Here is a 21,165-nt window from a genome sequence, read left to right as displayed (position 1 = left end):
GCTGAAAGGGTTTTTCCGAATTAGGCAATCCAAGGGCTGGTGCCTCCATAAGTCGTTGTTTGATAACTAAAAAGGCTTGTTTCTGCTCAGGTCCCCATACGAATGGGTCCTTTTCTGCACCTCGAGTGCTTTCATGTAAGGGCTTGGCCAGACTACTGAAATCAGGTATCCATAGTCTACAAAACCCTGCTGTTCCCAGGAATCCCCTAAGTTGTTTTCTTGTGGTAGGTTCCTTGATAAGGCAAATAGCTTCTTTCCTCTCTGGTCTCAATGCTCGTTGTTGGTGTGAGATGTCAAAGCCCAAATATTTGACCTTTTCTAAACATAACTGTGCCTTTTTCTGGGAAACTCGGTAGCCAGCTTCCCAGAGCAAGTGGAGCAGTTCCTCTGTCCCTTCTTTACAGGTATCAAAATCCTTTGCAGCTAGTATAAGATCATCCACATATTGCAGAACCACCTTTTCTCCCGGTATTGAGGGGTAACTTGTTAGATCCCTCGCCAAGGCAGTGCCAAATAAAGTTGGGGAATTTTTGAATCCTTGGGGCAATCTTGTCCAGGTTAGCTGGCCTTTTGTTCCTGTCAAAGGGTCTTCCCACTGGAAGGCAAATATAGGTTGGCTCTGTGGTGCCAGCCGGCAACAGAAGAATGCATCTTTCAAGTCCAATACAGTAAAAAATGTTGCTTCTGGTGGGATCAAACTCAGCAAGGTATATGGGTTTGGTACATTTGGGTGCAAGGTCTCGATAGCCTGGTTTACGAGCCTCAAGTCCTGCACTGGCCTGTATTCATCTGTCCCAGGTTTTCGAACAGGCAAAAGGGGTGTGTTCCATTCTGATTGGCAAGGTTTAAGCAGACCATATTTTAATAGGCGGTCCAAATGTTTCTGGATGCCCTCCGCTGCTCGCCGGGGTAAGGGATATTGCTTTACAGATACAGGGGTAGCCATAGGTTTTAGGGTTACTACAATTGGAGCTATATTCTTAGCCATTCCTGGTGGGCTATTTTCGGCCCATACTCCTGGTGGCACCTGTAGAGTTCGGAGGAGCTTGTTTAATTCTGTATCCAATGTGGGTTGGACTTGCAAGGCTGACATTAGGCGCCATGATTGTTCCTTAGGTACTGAGAGGGTAATTATTCCTGCTGCTTTTGATGGCAGTTTCATTTCTGGACCTCGAGGAGTGAAAGTGATTTGGGCCTGCAATTTGGACAGCATATCTCTGCCTAAGAGAGGTATTGGACACTCAGGTATATACAAAAACTGATGGGTTAAACGATGTCCCCCAATCTGGCATTCCAAAGGTTGGAGGAAAGACCTCTTAGCTGACTGTCCAGTGGCACTTTTAATGATTACACTTTTGGATGCCTTTTTCTGCAATAGTTCTGGGAGTACTGAGTATTCAGCCCCAGTATCAATCATAAAGTCTATTAAATGGCTCCCTAATTGAATCGTGACCGTGGGCTCCTGGAAGCCTAACTTTATGGAGTCCGGTCGTTCCTAGTCTTGAGTAAAATCCTCTTCTGCCAGTCCAATGAAATTGTCTCTACTCCGTCCCTGTCCTGGTCTCTGATATCTTCCATCTCGGATCATTCCCCGTCCCCGTCCCTGGTTTCTTGGGCCGGAGCCTGGGCCTGGGCCTGGGCGTACTTCTTCCAACCTCAGGGGTTCAGGACACTCCCGCTTCCAGTGACCCTCCTTCTTGCAATTTGCACATTGATTCCTTCCCAGTGGTGGATTCCTTCCTCGCCCTCGCCCTCCATTTAAGGGGCGGTGGTCTTGCTTCACTGCTGTGGCTAGCATTACCATCTTTTCCTTCTGCCACTTCTTCTTCTCTTGCTTCTCAGCCTCATCCCTATTCCGATAAACTCGGCGTGCAATGGCCATAATTTGGCTCATCAGCATCCCTTCCCATCCTTCTGATTTCTGAATTTTCTTACGAATGTCAGAAGCGCACTGGGCCACAAATGTAGCAGTAATCATTCTACTGTTTTCAGGGGCTTCAGGGTCAAAAGGAGTCCATATACGATAGGCTTCTTGCAGCCTCTCTAAAAAGTCTCCCGGACTCTCATTTGGTTTCTGTTCTACTTCTGAGACTTTAGACATATTAGTGGGCTTCTGGCATGCCCTGCGGATACCTTGCACAAGTGTCTGGCGGTAGGTGGTAAGTCTGGCCAGGTGAATTGCATTGTTTGGATCCCAATTAGGATCTTCCAAGGGAAAGTTATCTTGGAGATGACGGTCAATATTATAAATATTTCCCACTCTGGCCTGCTCACGCAAATATATCTGTGCCTTTTCAATTATGTCTCTCCTTTCCTCAGTGGTGAACAGAGTATTCAGGAGCTGGCGGCAATCTGTCCAAGTAGGACTATGAGTATTTACTATTGAAGTCACCAAGTCCATCATAGCCTGAGGTTTTTCTGCAAAAGATGGGGTGTGTGTTTTCCAATTCATCAGATCTGTAGTTGTGAATGGAATATATTGCAGGGTCGAAGTTCGAGGTGGCCGTGGTCCGGGTTGCCCATTAACCAGCGCAGGCTCCTCAAGTGCATCAAATACTCTTCTAAGAGGGGCTACTACGTGACCTTTCTCTTCACTTTGCTCTAGGGGCCTCAAATCATAGGGGATGGTATCTGTCGCAAGGCGTTCTTTTAGCAGCTTTATACGCCTGGCTGTATTGCTTGCTGACCGAGCAAGGTCTCCCTGTAACTTCTGTAATATTTCTCTGGGACTTGGATGTACAGGGGTTTGGGGTGGGCAATCAGTTGTTCCACTAAAGGAGACTGTAGATGGAGGTCTATTAGGAGTCACAGGTGGAATAACCACTTCTGCTTGGGCTTTATTATAGGACTCCAATGCCTCCTGAAGATATTTATCATAATCTATCAAGGAATCAAACTCTGTGACTCCACTCCCATTATTCATTCCAGTTTCTTGCCTTGGGGTTACAACTGGTGGAGTGTTTGGATTAAGCTCCCTTCGATGTGGAGCATAGGGTGGAGGTGGAAGCACCTCTTCCTCTGGCCCCTCAAAAATGGGTTTGAGTTTATTTGGCAAGATTCCTTTCCTAGCTTCGGCTTTTACAGCCAATAATTTGCATCGTTTGACTTTGCATTCCCTTATCCATGGAGGATTTTTATTTAATGTGCTCAGCCAGGAATCTATATATGGAAATTGTTCTGGGCACCCTCCAGTTTCTTTGGCGATATCAGTCCAAAGTTTGCTCACTAAATTTATATCAAAAGTTCCCTGAGATGGCCATCCAGTATTTTGTTTTGGCCATTCTAGTTCACATAACGTTCTCAAGCGCTCTGGCGTCATTTTGACTCCATATGCCCCTGAGAAGGCTTTCTTAAAATTATTTAACATACACTCAAGAGGTGTATTTTCCCCCTTTGAACCCCCAACTCCCATTGTATGGCCCTGTGAAGTATCCACTCAGTCACTCACAGACGCGCTTTGTGGGTTTCCTTGCCTAGATGGAGTCGCCTCACTAGGAACCGAAGTACTGCCCACTCCACACTCAGGTCAGCTACAGATTGCTCTGTACTTTCTCACACATACAATGCGCTGGATACTTCACCACACTCTACCTCCCAATTTTTCCCTTTCCCTACACCAGATCACCATCTGATGTACCCAACCACCTAGCGTACTCAGTTTCCCCTTACTGAGACGCAGAAGTTTGATCAAGACTTCTCTTCCTCCTAATTAATTGGAGGGCCAAAAATCCCTTTGTGCACTTACCCTTGGTTGGTTCCCTGTTTCCCCCGGTCCGTCGCCGCCAGTGAGCAGGGTATCAGACAGACGAGTCTTCTGCGTTCCCCTGGAAAAATTTACCAGTGCGCGCTTTGGGTAAGCAGTTGTCCTCTCTCTTGTACCCTGCCCAGTAGGGCGAAGGGGCTGCGTTCCAGCAGACCACTTATCCGAGTCACAGGGCACCATAAAATGTAGCACCCTGCTTGTGGTTAACGCTTAGCTGGAATGAAATATTCAACGCAGCAATAGAGAAATTAAAATAGTAATTTATTTGTCAGACAAATAAATAAGAGGCACAGTGGTACATGGTTACCAAGCTCTGGCCTGGCCTCCTGCCATTCTGGCCAGCACTTATATTCCCTTAATCCAGCCCCCTTTGCTCCTCCTGTGGCTGCCTCTGTCCAATCAGCCTGGTTGAAATTCCTATTGGCTGTTTGGTAGAACCAATCACAAAAGATACACCCACAAAAGATACACCCATTTCCTTGCCCTTATAAGGGAGACAAAGAGCTATATATATGACATATAAGTAATAATATATCTTACATGGAATCTTAATTACCAGCTCACCTCTTGCCCTTCTTGCCCTATTGCCTTCTAAAACAAATGTTTAATCTTACATTTTTTATGTTCAACAGATGTCAAGGATCTTGAGTTTCACATCAACATTGAAAGATTTCCTTCATTTAATGTTTCTAAACAAATGCCTGACAACTATATATCAAGACTGCTTGGATGGCGTCTTCTGTCTGGCGGGGGGGGGGGCTAGGCTCATTTGCCCCTCTGGTCTCCTATTGCAATATGACTCTATGAAATAAGAATCTAGCATTCCTTAAATCCTTTGCATAATTACATTTAAGCCAATATATTTAAGCTAATATATTTCATACATTTATCATAGGTAGCCTCTTAAAAGAATAAAGCTTTTCAAAGTAAAAAGGAAGAAACTCAGTAAAACAGCTTTTAAAAGAAGCCTCTTTAGTTTAAGAAAGAATGGCTTTAGAAAAAGACTTCCCCAAAAATGCTCTCTTTCTTCTAGCTAAATGTTTTTCTTTCCATTTGCTCCTGGCCTTTGAACCTTAGAAAGAAGATCTGGCTCATTTTACTGGGAGGCACATTAGTATTATCTTACCCAGTGTTTTTTTCAGCCTTGGGGCAGCATATGTAATTCTCCCTTTTTATGACTTTGAGAATTGTTTTTCTACTATAAATCAATGGGGCCCTCTTGTCTTAGGAGAATGGCCAAGGTTTCTTCTGCCTGGCATGAAACATTTGAAAATCCTTTTTTAAGCTCATTTTTAAATACAAGCCTTGATTGAAATATATAGAAGCTTTGATAAAAATGCAGGCTTATGGTTAGGTGCCTCATTATGGCAGTGGTTTTCAACCAGTGTGCCATGGCACCCTGGGGTCCCTTGAATAGAAGAGTTTGGATTTGAAGAGTTTGGATTTGATATCCCGCTTTATCGCTACTCGAAGGAGTCTCAAAGCGGCTAACGTTCTCCTTTCCCTTCCTCCCCCACAACAAACACTCTGTGAGGTGAGTGGGGCTGAGAGACTTCAAAGAAGTGTGACTGGCCCAAGGTCACCCAGCAGCTGCATGTGGAGGAGCGGAGACGCGAACCCGGTTCCCCAGATTATGAGACTACCGCTCTTAACCACTACACCACACTGGCTCTGAATGATAGTCATGGGTGCCGCAGGCAACACTGGCCTCTGTCCCACTTTCCTTTCCTTTCTCCTCTCTTGCCTTCTTGCATGTCTGCCTCCCAAAGGCTTGTATGGCTGTTTGTTGCAGCAGCCCTGGCTACAAACTCTGCAAGCAAATGGTGTCTCTGGGGCTGGCCAGGGGGTGTTGGCTGCCAGGAGCTGAGGTGTCCTCGGAGTAAGCAAGCAAGTGGGCGAGGGGGACCAGCCAGCCAGTCCACCAGCCCTTGCTGTTGGGAATGGGCAGATAAGTGGGAAGCCAGGCAAGCAGGCAGACAGGCGATGCCCTGGCCTTTCTTGTGCTTGCTGTGTGCAAGGCCTGCCTGGCAGCTGAGTGCCCGGTACTGAAGGGGAGCCTTTCTGCCATGCAGGCCTGGCAGCACTCACTGCTGCCACTGCAGCCTCCCAAGATAAGGTGCTGGCTTCATGTTCAGCTTTGGCTAGTCTACGTTGGGCCACTAAGGCTGGGGGCATCCTCTTCCCAGGCCCCTGTAGGAAGGCATCTCTCTTGGAGGCAGGGGGGTGCAGCTCAGAGACCAGGGGCAGCAGCAGCGACTGCCCGGAGGACTCCCAAAGAGAGGGGAGAAGAGAGCAGACTGAGGGAACACTCCACAAGGGAGGCTTCTAGCTCTTCAGGCAAGGGGTGACATAACTGGGCTCCTAAGCCCTTCAGAAGTGCCAAAGAAAGAATGTGGTTGGTCAAGGGAGCTGTGGACACAAAAAGGTTGAAAACCTCTGTTTTATGGGATCAGAGGCATTTTAAGGAAGATCCCAAAACAACTTTTAAGCCAAGTGATTTGAAGATTCTCAGAAATTGGAAGAGGCCAAAAGGGACTGGCCATTGGAAAGCTGTTTTTGCCAGCCTTTGCTTCAACCACTTTCTCTCTATTTCCTTGCATCGTTTCATCTGCTGCTATAATTCTGCCCCCCATACTTTTAGCTGTTTCTGTTTTAGCTATAAGCTGCCTTGAGTCCCCGTCAGGGGAAAAGTCTGGATATAAATAAATATAATAACTATATAATTATTCTATTGAAATTGTATTCTTGTTTTTTGAAAAAAATATTTTTTACCTTGTGTGCTACCCAGAAAACTTGTTACTGACCAAGGGGGGAAATAAAGTAAAAACCATTCTGCACTGAATTAATTGAGACTCGCATGCATATTTTCCCTTTCAAATAAGTTCCTTGCATAACAATGAAAGTCATACCTGTTGTATTCTTCACTGGTGAACCCCCTTTTTTTAATATTCCAGCTGAACAATGGGTTTGGATATCAACATGTTCAACAGAAGCAGAGGGGGCAGAGGGTATGAAGTGAATGTAAATCCTGCCCAAAGCGCATGTTTGGCCTTGCATGCTGGAAGTAAGTCATTGTGCACACAATCCTAAACTAAAAGGATCCTGATGTTTTGCCCCTTCTGTTATACTAATTGAATTATTATCTTTTGTTAGGGTGGTTTGTTTTCAGCTGAATGGAAATCGCTGTGCCACTGGGCACCCTGCTACGAATTAACATTCAGCTACAAGGTCTCCAAACATCTGGGTGGTGGTTTTATTTTTTTGTTCACCAGACACTCTTCATAAATATTTAACAAATCAAATAATTAAAGAAGAATATGATCTGCCAGCTGCGGCACCAACGAACAACAATGCCGTTGCCTATCTGGCTGATTACTCTTCCTGTGTAGTGCTTGTCCCTTGACTGTAATCACTTCACAGGGTGCACCATCCATGTAGAAACCACTACTGTTTGGAGAGCCACTGGTTTCTCCAGAATCAGAACCAAAAATGTAGCGATAATTATGTTTATGTTTTGTCAGCTGGGTGCAGAGAAAGAGACAAGGAGAGTTGCTCCCTGAAGTTCATGCTTATAAATTGTGTCAATGAAATTTTTAGTCTACCTTTGGAGTATTGCGGTGTGGCTTTCATAGACACTGGCAAGACAAATCAGTAAAGGATTCTGTGCAGACGAAGAACATGCAAAGATGGACTATTCAGAGATGGCCCTGCCAGCTGTCCTGCTGATCCCTCTGCCATTTGCATGTCTGCTAGTGCTTTCATATCTCACCATCTCCTGCCCTTACCAGGTAAGCAACTGTGGTGGCCTCTGGAGCATGGGGATTATGAGCATGAACATAATTATGTTCACATTGAGAACCAGTGTGGTGCAGTGGTTTGATGGTCAGACTAGGAAATGGGAGACGAGGAGTCCAGTCTTAGCCACAAAGCTCACTAGGTGACTTGGGGCCAGTCACTGCCTCTCAGCCTAACCTACCTCACAGGGTTGTTGGGAGGATTAAGTGGGGAAGGGTAAAATAACGCACTGCACCTTGGCCATCTTGGACGAAAAGGTAGGATATTAAATACTTTCAAATTGCTAGGTTGGCGGGAGCTAGGACAGAGCAACGGGAGCTCACCCCGTTGTGGGGATTTGAACCACTGACCTTCCGATCAGCAAGCCCAAGAGGCTCAGTGGTTTAGACCACATTGCCACCCGCGTCCCACATATTAAATACATACATACACACGTACATACATACATACAAAGAGCCAAGCTGGAGAAGGCCAAAGGTCTGTCTAGCTCAGAATCTTTTCTCACAGTGGCTAACCAGATTCCCAGAGGAAGTCCACAAGCAAGACCTGAGCACAACTGCACTCTTCCCTCTTGCAGTTTCCAACAACCGGTATTCAAAGGGACAATGTCTCTGACAGCCAACATGGCTCTTACCATTGATAGCCTTAATCTCCATGAATTTGTCTTTTAAAGCCATCCCTGTTGGTGGCCCTCACTGCCTCCTGTGGGAGCGAATTCCATCACTTAACTATGCACGGTGTGAAGAGGCAACTGTTAGGTGGATTTGTGGCTGACCAAACCCAAAGAGTGCTCATCATGTGAAATGTAGATAAATAGGCAGCCAGAGGACATTGGCAAAAACTGACCTCAGCACCCACCTGCAGTGGGCAGAGAAGGTGATATAGATATTTGTAAATAATGATGGGAGGGGCCAAGGAAGAATGGGATACTGAAAGCAGGGATATCATACATGAATCAATCAACTGAAAAAAAACAAGCTTTCATCAGTGAAATATGGCCAATGAAAGTAGGATCATACAACCCTAGCAGTGATTCAATTGCTTTCACAAAGCAAAAATGTTTGTAATGCCTTAAGCATATTTGGCTTCAACTCAGAAGAAAAGACCTATCAGTAGGTAAGAGGGGAGGAGAGATAACAGGTAAGGGGGTGAGCCGAAAGTCTTGCTCTGAAAAGTGAAATCCTTTCTTAGTTTCTAGACATTGGTGGAAGGAATTTTTTACTTAATTTAATGGACAAGCACAACTGCAAGGTTGAAACAGACTGCCGACAAAATAAGTTCCAAGTGGCACTCATAAGGAGCCCAAACTGTGACAAATGACACGTTTAAATCAGATAAAGCTGTGTGCTCTTTCTTCTTAAGTGAAGAAATGACTTTCTGGGAAGTAGGCTTAATTTTCAGCGGAACAAATTCTGGCCAGGTTGGAATTCACCAAAAACTGGGAATGACAGTTGGCTACTTGGTTGGCTACCTGCTTCATTTTGGCATGTTTTGGAAACATGTACAATGGATGTGTTCAGAAGATGCAGGATTGTGTCTGCTGCCCCTCACTCCCAGGCACACTGTCTCTGGGTGTACAGAACATCTTGTACGTGTGTAGGCTCTCTTTCTGAAATTGGAGAGGGTGGCAAGATCCTAGCTTATAGAGCCTACTTACCTACAACTTATTTCTGTGCACATGGAACCAATTAATGCATGGTGTGGGGACAGGTGCATGTGTCCTACATGGTTTGGGCCTGTGGGAAAAGGACTAAAAGCACCTCTGAATCTCTGGGATTTGCATTTATGCCACGTATGAAAGTTTGATATCTGAGGTAGTATGTGAAAAAAATAGATCTGGTTCTGATGTAAGGGGAAATCCATTGTGGAAAAACTCAGACTCATGTGCTCCCCTTTCCCTTTTGTAGACACTGGAAATGTTTGCTGTAGAATTTAGAAGACGAATGAGGAGAAGAGAGCAAGAGTGCAGTCAAGAAAGTCAAATTACTGACAGCTATGAGTGAAGGTGAGTGGGTGGGCTTCAGGCTGAAGATGGCCCTAGTCAGGGATGGAAATTCTGGAAAACCTGATCTTAATCCAAATGGATTCCCCCCCCCCCAATTCCATCTCACATCTTGCTGTTCATGAGAAATGAATTGTTTGTTTGTTTTATTATTCATAAAATTTATACGCCGCTTGACTGTGAGAAACTTCAAAGCAGTTAAAAAAAGATAAAACAGTAAAATCAAGAAAAAATCACAACCCTACTTTAAAACATACAAAAGTTTAAAATTACCTCAACTATCTAAGCATCTGGGTGGGCTTGTCTAAATAGGAACATTTTTAGCAGGCACAGAAGAGTACAGTAAGGAGCCTGCTTGATCTAAGAAGGCAGGGAGTTTTCCAGGTTATGCTAAAAAAATAAGCAATTATTACAATATTACATGCATTATTATATACTTATTATATGCATATACGGGTTTCATAATGTAACCAGCACATAAACAAAAAATACAACAATGCAGATAACTGTATAAAAATACTTATGTGTTCATATATTAAAAAATATGCTTCAGAAATATAGTAGCACATGGGGATTGATGTGTATACCATATGTATTTTTGCATACAACTAGTAAGGTTTTAAAAACAAAAAACAGTAGACAATGTGCAGGAGGCTCAAACGTATGTGGGTGCTCAATACTAGAGGTGGTCCAATGCAGGCAAAGATTGATCAGGTCAGCACCACTAAATTTCATATATTAGGCATGTCCAACTTCAAGTAGGCGGCGATCTACTATCCAGTATCAAAAACTGGCAGTGATTTACCACACTCTCCCACTGTCATTCTTCAACTTAAACATATTATATTTGGCTGAGCTTATGATAAAAAACAAACAAATGATAATCGCTTCCATAAATCAATATATTTTTATGCGAAACTGCAGGGCCATTCCGTCATGGGGTGAAGGGTTCCTCTCAGACGGCCCAAACTTCATGCTCAACTGAAGCCCAACGCTGCAACCAGCTTCAGAACTGCCCTGCCGACCACTCTCAGGACCCTTGGCAGCTCCCAGGAATGGGCGCACATGGCTGAAGCTTGTGCCCTTCTGGATCGCCATATGTTCCTTTCCGTTTCTACCATAACTTAGATAAAAGATAAGAGGTATATTTTTTTTTGGGGGGGGGCTGCTATCCTCTGAGGAGGAAAGAGGATGCACACAAAAAATATTGCCATAGTGTGATTGACCAAAATCCATCCTGCAATTGACCGTTCAATCGCGATTGATGCGTTGGACATGTCTGCCATATATAAATCTGTTTAAAACAGATTCATCCCTCCTCCTGGTCCAGATGAGTTCTACAGACAGAGCTAGGGAAATAGGTTGAGAAGAAGGACTAAAAGATGGAGAGATGGGAATAGCCACCAAAAGTCACTAGAGGTGTCACTGGCATCTTATGGTTGATTGGACCCCCTTGGAGTCACATATTCGTACAGATTTAGCTACGAGCACGTTTGCGAAGAGGGCTTCCCCGGCAGTGAACAGCGCTACCTTGCTGCTGATGCTGTGCTGCAAGAGGTTCATGCTTCTATGGTTCTCTTTACCCTTGTGGCAGGTAAGCAGCTAAAAGCCATAGGCTCCATTTCAGGTTGTTTCAAAGGCTCAGGTGATGCATCAACATCATGAAACCCTCTACACCCAGGGCACATTCCCCCTGAAGCACATTGCAGATGATACCATTTAGTCTTGTCAGAAACAATATGTTGAACACCCTTCTTAACTACTGCTAGCTCCCCGGCCCACAACTAACTTGACCTGGATTTAAAATATTTATCTTTTGTAGGCTTCTTTTTTTTGCTCAGAGTTTTAGTTAATATTTTATGGACAACGTTTAGCTGGGAGATTTGATGCTAGCTCCTATATTTTCTTGGATACTCACCAGGCACTCACATTATGAGCACCACTGGAGCTTCTGTCTCCAGTTTGCTGCTGTAGGCTCTTTATTTTAAAAATGTTGCGGTCCAGATCCTCAGTTTGCTGACATGAAGCCATCATGATTCTACTGGAGAAGATGCAGCTGTGCTTCTTTGCACCACTTTATGGGCTTGCATTTAAGCATAACCTAATATTATTCCAATCTCTAAATCCCTCTGGTTGTTCATTTCTACAACAACAACAAAAAAATATAAATCTTCTCATGAGTTCAGCCGACATAATATTCTGCCTAGAGCTATTTGTTGCCTCTTGTGTTACTTTTATTGATATTCTTTTTTAAAAAAATATTCAATCTTAATATTGCCATTTCACCTTCAAAAAATCAAAATTGCAGATTCCATTATTTAAAGCATATCCAAAAAGGGATTTGCACAAGGCTGTAAGATCATATGCCCACACAGCTAATTGCCTTTAGAGTTGAGATTTCAGTCAAAGTTTATAATTTTCTTAGGTTACATGCTGGTAGCTTGATAGTTTTATTGCCAGATTATCTTCACTTTTGCCTAATCAGGCATAATTGTGCACTGTTATTATAGAAGTTATTAAGACCATGTTTCACCTTATAGAAGTGCATATGCCTCTCTTCATGTGGTTAGCTTCTATAGTTTTTTTAAACATGTATTTCCCCCTTTAAATGTTTATATATTTTATCAGCTTTCCTTCAATATATATACTTCTCTCCCCCCCCCCATCCAAGAGGCTTCTGTATCTTTGAAATAAATCTGAATTTAAAATGAATTGAGCTTAGTCCACTGTCTCCCAAGTGTTGGAAATGTCCTGTCTCCCCTTTTCTACAAGGAATTCCTTCTCATCCTATTTGATCTCACTTGACAGGTATCCAAATTTATTATTAAATCTGCTGGTGTACCATCAGTGTTTGACGAGAGCTATTTGCTATGAAATTGTTCCTTGGAGCAATGCTCCTCTCCACCCCCTTGACTCGGAATGCTGTTCTGGTGAAACAGTCAGCAAAATTTAAAGAAGAATAGCATTGGTTGATGGAGCAGAGTCTCTCCTAAAGTCTCCCCACTTTTAAAAAACAGGCCTTTCCAGTTTAAATAGTTTCAGTCCCGCAACTTCTTAAATATCAGCACTCTTATACAAACCTGTAAAGGCAAGGAAGTTTAAAAAGTCTACAAGGAGGGAGTATTTTCATTTACTTTTAAAATCCTGTCTCTGACCCCTGAGTAAACAGAGTGAGTCTTTATGTTCCAGCTCTACAGCACTGCAAACCATCTTAATGCAAGAAGATGGTGGTCATATGAGAATATGAGGACTTTGTATCCAGTGTTACTAAACACTGGGAGTTTTTAGCAGTCAGACCTAACCATGCATATTTGCTAGTTAGTATATGAAGGGGTTAAGGACCACAGAATTTAATTTCTGCAGTAGACTCAGCGGGGTTAAGCCCCCTCTTCTCCTGAGAGGATGTAAAGCTTGTTTCCTGTTCCTCTTTCTCTCTCTGTTTCCTGAAGTTCAGTAGTTTCAGTGCCCTGTTTTGTTTTTTTAAAGCAACAACACTTCAGCCAAAATCAGTGTTATATCCTTAATTATAGTTTATTATATGGGAAAAAGTTGTTCACCTTCTCTTTCTTCAATTGTTCAATAACATTTTAGCTCAAGTTCAGGATATTTATTTGACCTTTTGTATCTTCTATATATAATGACATTTGATTCATTAGCTTCTGTAAAGATGGCTGACCTTTTATCTAAAAAACAGTCCATTTTACTCTTCTGCTTCCTCCTCTTTTGTGCCATGGAGACAGTTACTCCCCTGGTTTTGATATTTTGTGATGCTGGAGTTCTTCCTGAGGATGACGCAGTCTGGTGCTGAAACCTGTCCTTCCCATTTCTCAAAAGTTTGCTTCATTGGTGAAAGAGGTTTCAATTTTTCTTCCTCTTTCGCAGGCACTTTATAATTTATTTGGACTTTTTAATGGTCACATCCACGTGGCACACTGAAAGCACACTGAAAACACATGGCTCCCCCCCGCCTCCCCTCAATCCTGGGATTTGTAGTTTACCCCTCAAAGAGCTATTGCTATTATATTTATTTATATCCTACCTTTTCCTCAGAATGGGACTCAAGGCAGTTTTCACAAATTAAAACAACACAGGTAAAATACAAAAAGATAAACACATATAAAAGATATATAAGAAGCACATATAATAGTTTAAAGACCAATTAAACTCTAATAGAATCAAACCAACAGAAAACCAAATATATTAAAATACATGTAGTAAAAAAAAGAAAAGAAAGCACAACACTCTTAAAAGCCCTTTCCTTTTTTTTCTTTTTAAAAAGTCAGTTCCTAAAGGCCTGTTGGAAAAAAAAAAGCTTCACCTGCCAGCAGAAGGACAACAAGGAGGGAGCCAGTCTAGCTTCTCTAGGGAGGGAGTTCCAAAGTCTGGGAGCAGCCACTGAGAAGGCCCTCTCCTGCATCCCCACCAAACATGCCTGTGAGGCATGTGGGGCTGACTGAAGGGCCTCTCTTGAAGATTTGAGAGCCTGGGCAAGTTCATATGGGAGAATACAGTCCTTCAGATAGCCTGGGCCTGAGCCATATAGGGCTTTATAAGTTATAGACAACGCTTTGACTTGTGCCAGGAAACAGACTGGTAGCCAGTGGAGTTGTTGTAACAAGGGAGTCATATGCTCCCTATATAACCAGCACCAGCCAACAATTGGGCTGTACTTCTTTGGGCCATTTGAGGTTTCTGAGCACTTTTCAAAGGCACATAGAGCATGCTACAGAAATCCAAACAGGATGAAACTAAGTTGTGTGTCATTGTGTCCAAATCAGATGTCTAAAGGGGTGGGTGCAGCTGGAACACTAGCTTTAGCTGTGCAAATGCACTCTAGCCCACCCCAGAGATGTGGGCATTCACGCTCAGGGATGAGGCCAGGAACATGCCCAAACTGTGAATCTGTATCATCCCCGGAAGTGTTACCCTGATCCAGCACCGGCTGAATCTCTATTCCCTGTTCTGCTTTCTACTATTCTAGTGCATATGTACACACACTTTTATTTTCTTTTTTCTTTTTAAGAAAGACGGTCCCAGAGGAAAAATAGAGGCAGTGATTTACTAGGAAATAAAGACTGCTGTAGCATTTTGATGTGGACCAGCTACCGATGAGATCCTAGTGTGGCTTCTTGGCCTCTTTCCTCAGTCTCCTCAGTCAATGCAAATGCTTGATTTATTAATTCAGTCCTTAATGGATTACATCAAACAAAGTTATCTAAATGTTTTGGTCAAAGCCTCTCTCTTTCCAGATTCTGTTTTAACCTAGCTGATACTGAGCAACACACAACCTATAATTCTTGTTACTTCATTCTCTTGGGAGTTCTATGAACTTCTTATCCATCTTTCCTTCCTAAAGCAAATGTTAACATAGCACAATCTCCTATTAAAAAGCATTGGAGATGTAAATAAGAGGGTGTTAGCAGGTGTGGGCTTAAATATTTCATTATCCTGTTCAGCATGGGATTGTTCTTAAGAAGCTACGAAAAGCAAGGAATTGTGGAAGTGTATTCACAAGGGTGCCAACTTAAATAAAATAGGGGGGCAGGTAAGCATAATAAATCATGAGAGGGGGCACCCCCCATTTGAATGGCAATGCCCATCAACTTTGGAGGGGCTTGGCCCCCTCAAATATTTTAGGGGGGCTGAAGGGACCATTGAAAAGTCCTGCAAAGGGGCCGATAGTCTGAGCGATGACTTACCTCCAAATCATTTGCAGGACTGTCAGGTGAGGGAGGCACTTCTCATTAGGGATGCCCTTTCAGAATTTAGGGGGATAGGGCAGCAAAGTGGATTGCAGCTGGAGATGATATTGAGTGGCCCACTCTTAGCCTCTAGTCTATTCATAGTCAATACACAAAATAATGACCTAATGTTGCTGTAAATAGAGGCTGTTGGAGCAGGTGCATCAAAACAGGGAGATTTGCGTGCCTCAAATTAGTAAAGTGCTCAGAGATATAGGAGCTTAAGGATGGGAGAATCTCTCAATTTCAGTTTCAGTGTCTGGCTTTGCCGCTCTTCAGTTCTCCATGCTTTCACAACAGTTCATGTATTTTTTTCAAAAAAATAAAAAAATGTCCTCACAAGAATGTACCAGTATATTACTGTGAATTTCTCCTAACAGGCACATTTTTGTATGTAATTTTGCCTAATATACACATTTTTGCAAAGCAAATTCTCTTAATATAATGCATTTTTATACGCTATTTTGCCTGATACAGTGGTACCTTGGTTGTTGAACGGTTTGGCTCCTGAGCACCGCAAACCAGGAAGTAAGTGTTCCGGTTTGCGAACGTTTTTTGGAAGCTGAACATCCAACGCGGCTTCTGCTTGAGTGCAGGAAGCTCCTGCAGCCAATTGGAAGCTGTGCCTTGGTTTTTCAACAGTTTCGGGAGTCAAACGGACTCCCGGAATGGATTAAGTTTGAGAACAAAGTTACCGCTGTATATGCATTTTGATGTGTGCTTTACTCCAGTATTTGCATTTTGTACACATTACTTGGCTGGAGAACTGCTCTGCACAATTTGGAGAAGCGCAAATTTTGAAGGATAGCTTTGTTTTTTCTTTGTGAATCATTTTGGAAAGTGTGGCTTAAATAGTTTTTCCTTTAAATGCAAATTACACTGAATTCTGTTCCCATCCTTACTGCGGCTGAAGAATAGTCACACATGGGCCCTGACACATATGGGGAAGAAGGGTGATAGGCTTCCTTATCACTTCAAACTTTACAGAATCTTACACAGTATAAATGTCTACCACATTGCCTCTTTCTCTCATTCCCCCTCCCCCAACTAAAAAGGTGTCAATGTTGTGACCTTTCCTCATGGGGGAGTTGCTCCACCCCCTTGATCATTTCTGTGGCCCTTTTCTGAACCACTTCCAACTCTACAATATCCTTTTTGAAATGGGGCAACCAGAAGTGTACACAGTATTCCAAATGTGGCTGCACCATAGATTTGTACTGACTGTCAGACGAGGCTGCTGAATCAAGCCTGTTCTCAAGCCAGTCGCTGACCAGATGATGAGAAGAAGGATCTGAGCAAATCACCACTTTCCCCACTTGTGATTCCCCTCAGCTCGTATTCAGAACATAGCCATTCAGGTTAGTAGCCATTGGTAGCCTTATCTTCCACTAGAAAGGCAAAGGTATGGACATAAAGCTACACTGAAATCAGAAGTCAGTTTCAAATCTTATAATTATAATATATAATTAAATTCCACCCATCTGACTGGATTGCCCTAGTCAGTTGGAGCAGCTCCTAACAAAAAACAGTAAAAACACAATACAACGTCACATACTAAAAACTTCCCTGAAGTCTTTTAAAAATCACATAGCTGTTTATCTGTTTGACATGTGCTGGGAAGGTGTTCCACAGGGTAGAAGAAGAAGAAGAGTTTGGATTTGATATCCCGCTTTATCACTACCCAAAGGAGTCTCAAAGCGGCTAACAATCTCCTTTTCCCTTCCTCCCCCACAACAAACACTCTGTGAGGTGAGTGGGGCTGAGAGACTTCAGAGAAGTGTGACTGGCCCAAGGTCACCCAGCAGCTGCATGTGGAGGAGCAGGGAATCAAACCCGGTTCACCAGATTACGAGTCCACCGCTCTTAACCACTACACCACACTGGCTCTCTCATGACCACTCTCTCATGACCACTGGGTGGGCATGAGTACCAGAAAAAGCCCTCTGCCTGGTTCCCTGTAACCTTATTTATCTGAATGAAGGAACCACCAGAAAGTAGGTCCTTGGAGCTGGATCTCAGTGTCCGGACTGAATGACCCTACCAGAGGGTGATGAAGGAGCATGCAAGCCAAAGGTTATAATGATAATAAACTGTAATGATACATCACAGTTTGTTGTGACATTCTAACACAGTCACCGGGACAACTCACTTACAACATCGTCAATTTATTTTAATAAATAACTAAATGGTTGAATGCATATCCCTCCAAAGCATCAGACTGCATACCTTTCAGACGACACTCAAGTCTGTGTCCTGGAGAATGCAGGGTGTTTAATAAAATTAACAATCTCTGCATTTTGGAAAGGCAGGACATAATATTTGGTTGGTAGAATATATTGCCCTCTGCTCCTTTGCCAGCTTCTCTTACACACAGTGCCAAAAATGCGTCCGCATACAAAAGAGAGTCTAATTGACAGGTCCATGGAGGCTGGAGGTGTGATATAACCTGGAATGAGGGCTGTTCTCATAATGAGAGACAGCTGAAAGATTATGCATGTAACCTCTTATATAGACTCTCTGGCTCTTTTTCATAAGCCAGCAGATGGTAGCAGAGTCTGTAGATCTCAGGACAGGCAAATGTGCATTAAATACTGTGACTGCCCTCATTCATTTGCCATTCATCTTCACTTGTCAGTCTCTTTATAAAGTGCCTTCTGTAGTGCTGACCCTGAAATTGCATCATTTAATCTGTAATCGCATATTGCCAACATTTTCTCCATTTTATCGCTTACCGACTGCATTAATTCCGCTGCACTATGGACCACCGATAGCTCTAGGCAACTCTCTGAGGAAAAGAGATATTCATAAAAATGTAGAGATGCAGAAAGGGAAGAGGCTGACATGCCTGAGATAAAGGAAGGAATCTTAAAGGAGGGGGGGGGAGAAACTTAGAGGCATACAGGCCCCTGGTTTTCTTTTTTCCTTTCTCACCCTGACATGTTGTGCTTTGAATTCTAAATGGCTTATTAGGTTACTATTATTTATAAGAGCTGTTGGTGAGTGCTGCCTTGAAAAGATACAAGAAAGAGCCCCTCCACAGAGAAGCTTCCTATTGAAACACAAGCACCATACAAATGCATTTTACTATATCTTGGTGTGTGTGTGTGTGTGTGTGTGTGTGAGAGAGAGAGAGAGAGAGAGAGAGAGAGAGAATCTTTCCTGAGGATAGATCAGAGAGGAGAGTAAATAAATGAAGTGTTTGTCAAGCTAGATGCCATGATGGATCATGGGCCATTTGGCATATCACATTCATGAATCAGGCAGGGACCAGAGAAGAGTGTGGCTGGATGAGTGTGCTTATCAGCCTCAAAAAGGATACTGTAGCACTGGAAAAGTTCAGAAACCAGAGACCAAAATGATCAAGGGGCTGGAGCAGCTTCTGTATAAGGAAAGGTGACCACATTAGGGTCTTTGTAATTGTTTTTTTTTTTTTTTTAGAAAATGGTGAGGGAAGGGGGGGACATAATAATGCATGGTGTAGAGCAGGCATAGGCAAACTCAGCCCTCCAGATGTTTTGGGACTACAACTCCCATCTTCCCTGGCCACTGGTCCTGTTAGCTAGGGATGATGGGAGTTGTAGTCCCAAAAACATCTGGGGGGCCGAGTTTGCCTATGCCTGGTATAGAGACAGCAGAGAGAGAGAGAGAGAGAGAGGGAGAGGGAGAGGGAGAGGGAGAGAGAGACAGAAGTGTAGGTGGGTTTCCATGAGGCAAGACACAGTGATAACAGCAAGAGCCTTTATTGAAGTAACAGAACTGGACAACAGGGGCAAAGCAACTGCTTATATACATTTCTGAAGGCCTGGGCCACTCCCATTCCCAACGTGATTGGCTGTCTAAACTTCCAAGCTGTGAATCATGACTCAAAGTTTAAGGGCCAATGGCAGAGGCCCAAATCCTGGAATGCTCTGTGACTGGATATCATTCATCGGATCAGAACACAGGAGCTCAGAATCCTTAGTCCTGACTCAAGCCCAGGCAAACACAGACCACTGAATAAATAACAGACAGACAGACAGACAGACAGACAGACAGAAAGAAAGAAAGAAAGAAAGAGAAATATGCTTTCCTCCCTAATACTAGAACCTGGGAGCATCTGGTGAAGCTGAATGTTGAATGTTTTAAGACAGCCAAAAGGAAATGCTTCTTCACACAGTACACAAAGTATGGATTTTGCTCCGACAAGATGTAGCAATGTCTACCAACTTGAATGCCCTTAAAAAAGGATTAGGAAAAAAATCATGGAGGCTAAGGCTACTAATTCTGTGGCTACTAATTCTGTCTGGTGCTTTGCAGTCTTGGGCTTTTTCCCATTTCCTTCTCAATCTGCAAATCCCCGATAATGTGGCATAAAACCAGATGTGACATTGTACCGGTATAGCTGTTGGCAGGCTCTTCACTAAGCATTTTTGTCGCCCCCCCCCCCCGCCAGCAGTTATAAAGCCTGACTGTAAGGCTTTGCTAGAGTTGCCAAAAGGAAAAAAAATAGCAAAGCATTTTCCTCCAAAACTCCTTGAGTGGCTGAAGGTGACATGGAGCTCAAAATAAGCAGGGCCCTTCCATTTTCATAGGTTTCTGGAAATGAGCTGTGTTATGTGCATTGCTGAAATAAAATGTGCTTATCTGATATGTGGCAAAATGTAAGAATTGGGCTCTGGAGTCTGAATCCTATTGGGAGTGTTAATGTTGAACAATTTACATTTAACACCCTAAATTCAGCACCACCCATAACTGGGAATGTGCAGAGAATTAAAGTACTGATATTTTTTGAAGGCAAGCAAATTTGAATTTGCTTGAGAATTTCCTCCCAAATTTGTTTCAGTGCTAGCTGCTCATAGAGTCAGTTGAAGATATCTTGAAATGAAATGAATGGATAAGTGCAAGTTCATCCTGAGCTACTTTTTGGCCCCTGATGAAGACGCCAGAACCTTTGGCTCAGGGTATGTGCATTTATGTTAGAGAGCTATAGAGAGATTCCTGTGGCCACTGAAATGATGTGGAAAATACTTCCCTTGTTTCCCTATATGTGGGAAACTATATTTTAAAAGATTTAGTCTTGTGAAAGGGCTGTGAGTATATCCTTAGACTCTAGATGGTAGTATGCAACCACAGTGTATCCTTATAATGGCCAATGTCCCTTCAAATATACGTAATGGGTAATGCACAGCGGCAAAATGAAGTCAGCAAGAAATTTATTTTTTAAAACCGAAAACGAAAAGGGCTATAGATTTTTTTCAGATCCCATGTTTACATTATTTTATTTTATATTATGGGCTATGTGTACTAATAATATTTAATAGAATAGGATCACTCCAGGAGGATTTTTGTAGAATTACTCACAAAAATCAAACAATGGACTCCAGTGGCACTTTAAAGGCTAAATGTTTATGGTGGTATGAACAGTTGAATCAGGAAATAGACAGTGATGGTGCTGGAGCTATACAGAAAGAAACAAGAGGCTGAAAGAAAAGGGAGGTGAAATCTATTTTATAAGGGGAAAAGTAATACTGCAATCCCATGTATATCTTTCACAGGCACATGCATATAGAATTTCAACCTATATACACTTTACCTGCGAGTAAGTCCCATTGAATTCAATTAGACTTTTGCATACTTGGAGCCAACATGCTCTGTTTTTAGGCACCAGACTAAAACACTTCTTTCCACCCAGCTTTTGTAAGTTAATTTGGAGGGTAGTTAGATATGTCCCCTGCCCTCAGTTTGTCATCTTGTAGCAGAATGGGTAAGTAGGATTTGTCCTTTTTATAAATATTGATGGATGAGCATTTTAGGTACTTTGTTTCCCTGATTATGTTTGTGTGATTTCAATGCCTTATGTGTTTATTTGTATCTTACTAATTTGA

The 21,165-nt window shown here is 42.9% G+C and overlaps 1 long non-coding RNA gene across 3 annotated transcripts in view; it reads left to right on the top strand.

Annotated features, from left to right (window-relative positions):
• The window catches only part of LOC309338207, a 76,921-nt gene that overhangs the window by 20,252 nt on the left and 35,504 nt on the right, over nucleotides 1-21,165 (top strand). For all 3 annotated transcript variants that reach the window (XR_014154805.1, XR_014154806.1, XR_014154807.1), the window contains exons 2-3: nucleotides 6,718-6,827; nucleotides 9,488-9,563. This is a non-coding gene — a long non-coding RNA (uncharacterized lncRNA). The remainder of the gene's footprint in view (nucleotides 1-6,717; nucleotides 6,828-9,487; nucleotides 9,564-21,165) is intronic.

This window comes from Podarcis erhardii (genome assembly GCF_964252035.2).
Source record: "Podarcis erhardii genome assembly, chromosome: 3".
Lineage (NCBI taxonomy): Eukaryota > Metazoa > Chordata > Lepidosauria > Squamata > Lacertidae > Podarcis > Podarcis erhardii.
Note: the sequence above shows the minus strand (reverse complement) of the source record. Positions and strands in the feature narration are given on the sequence as shown.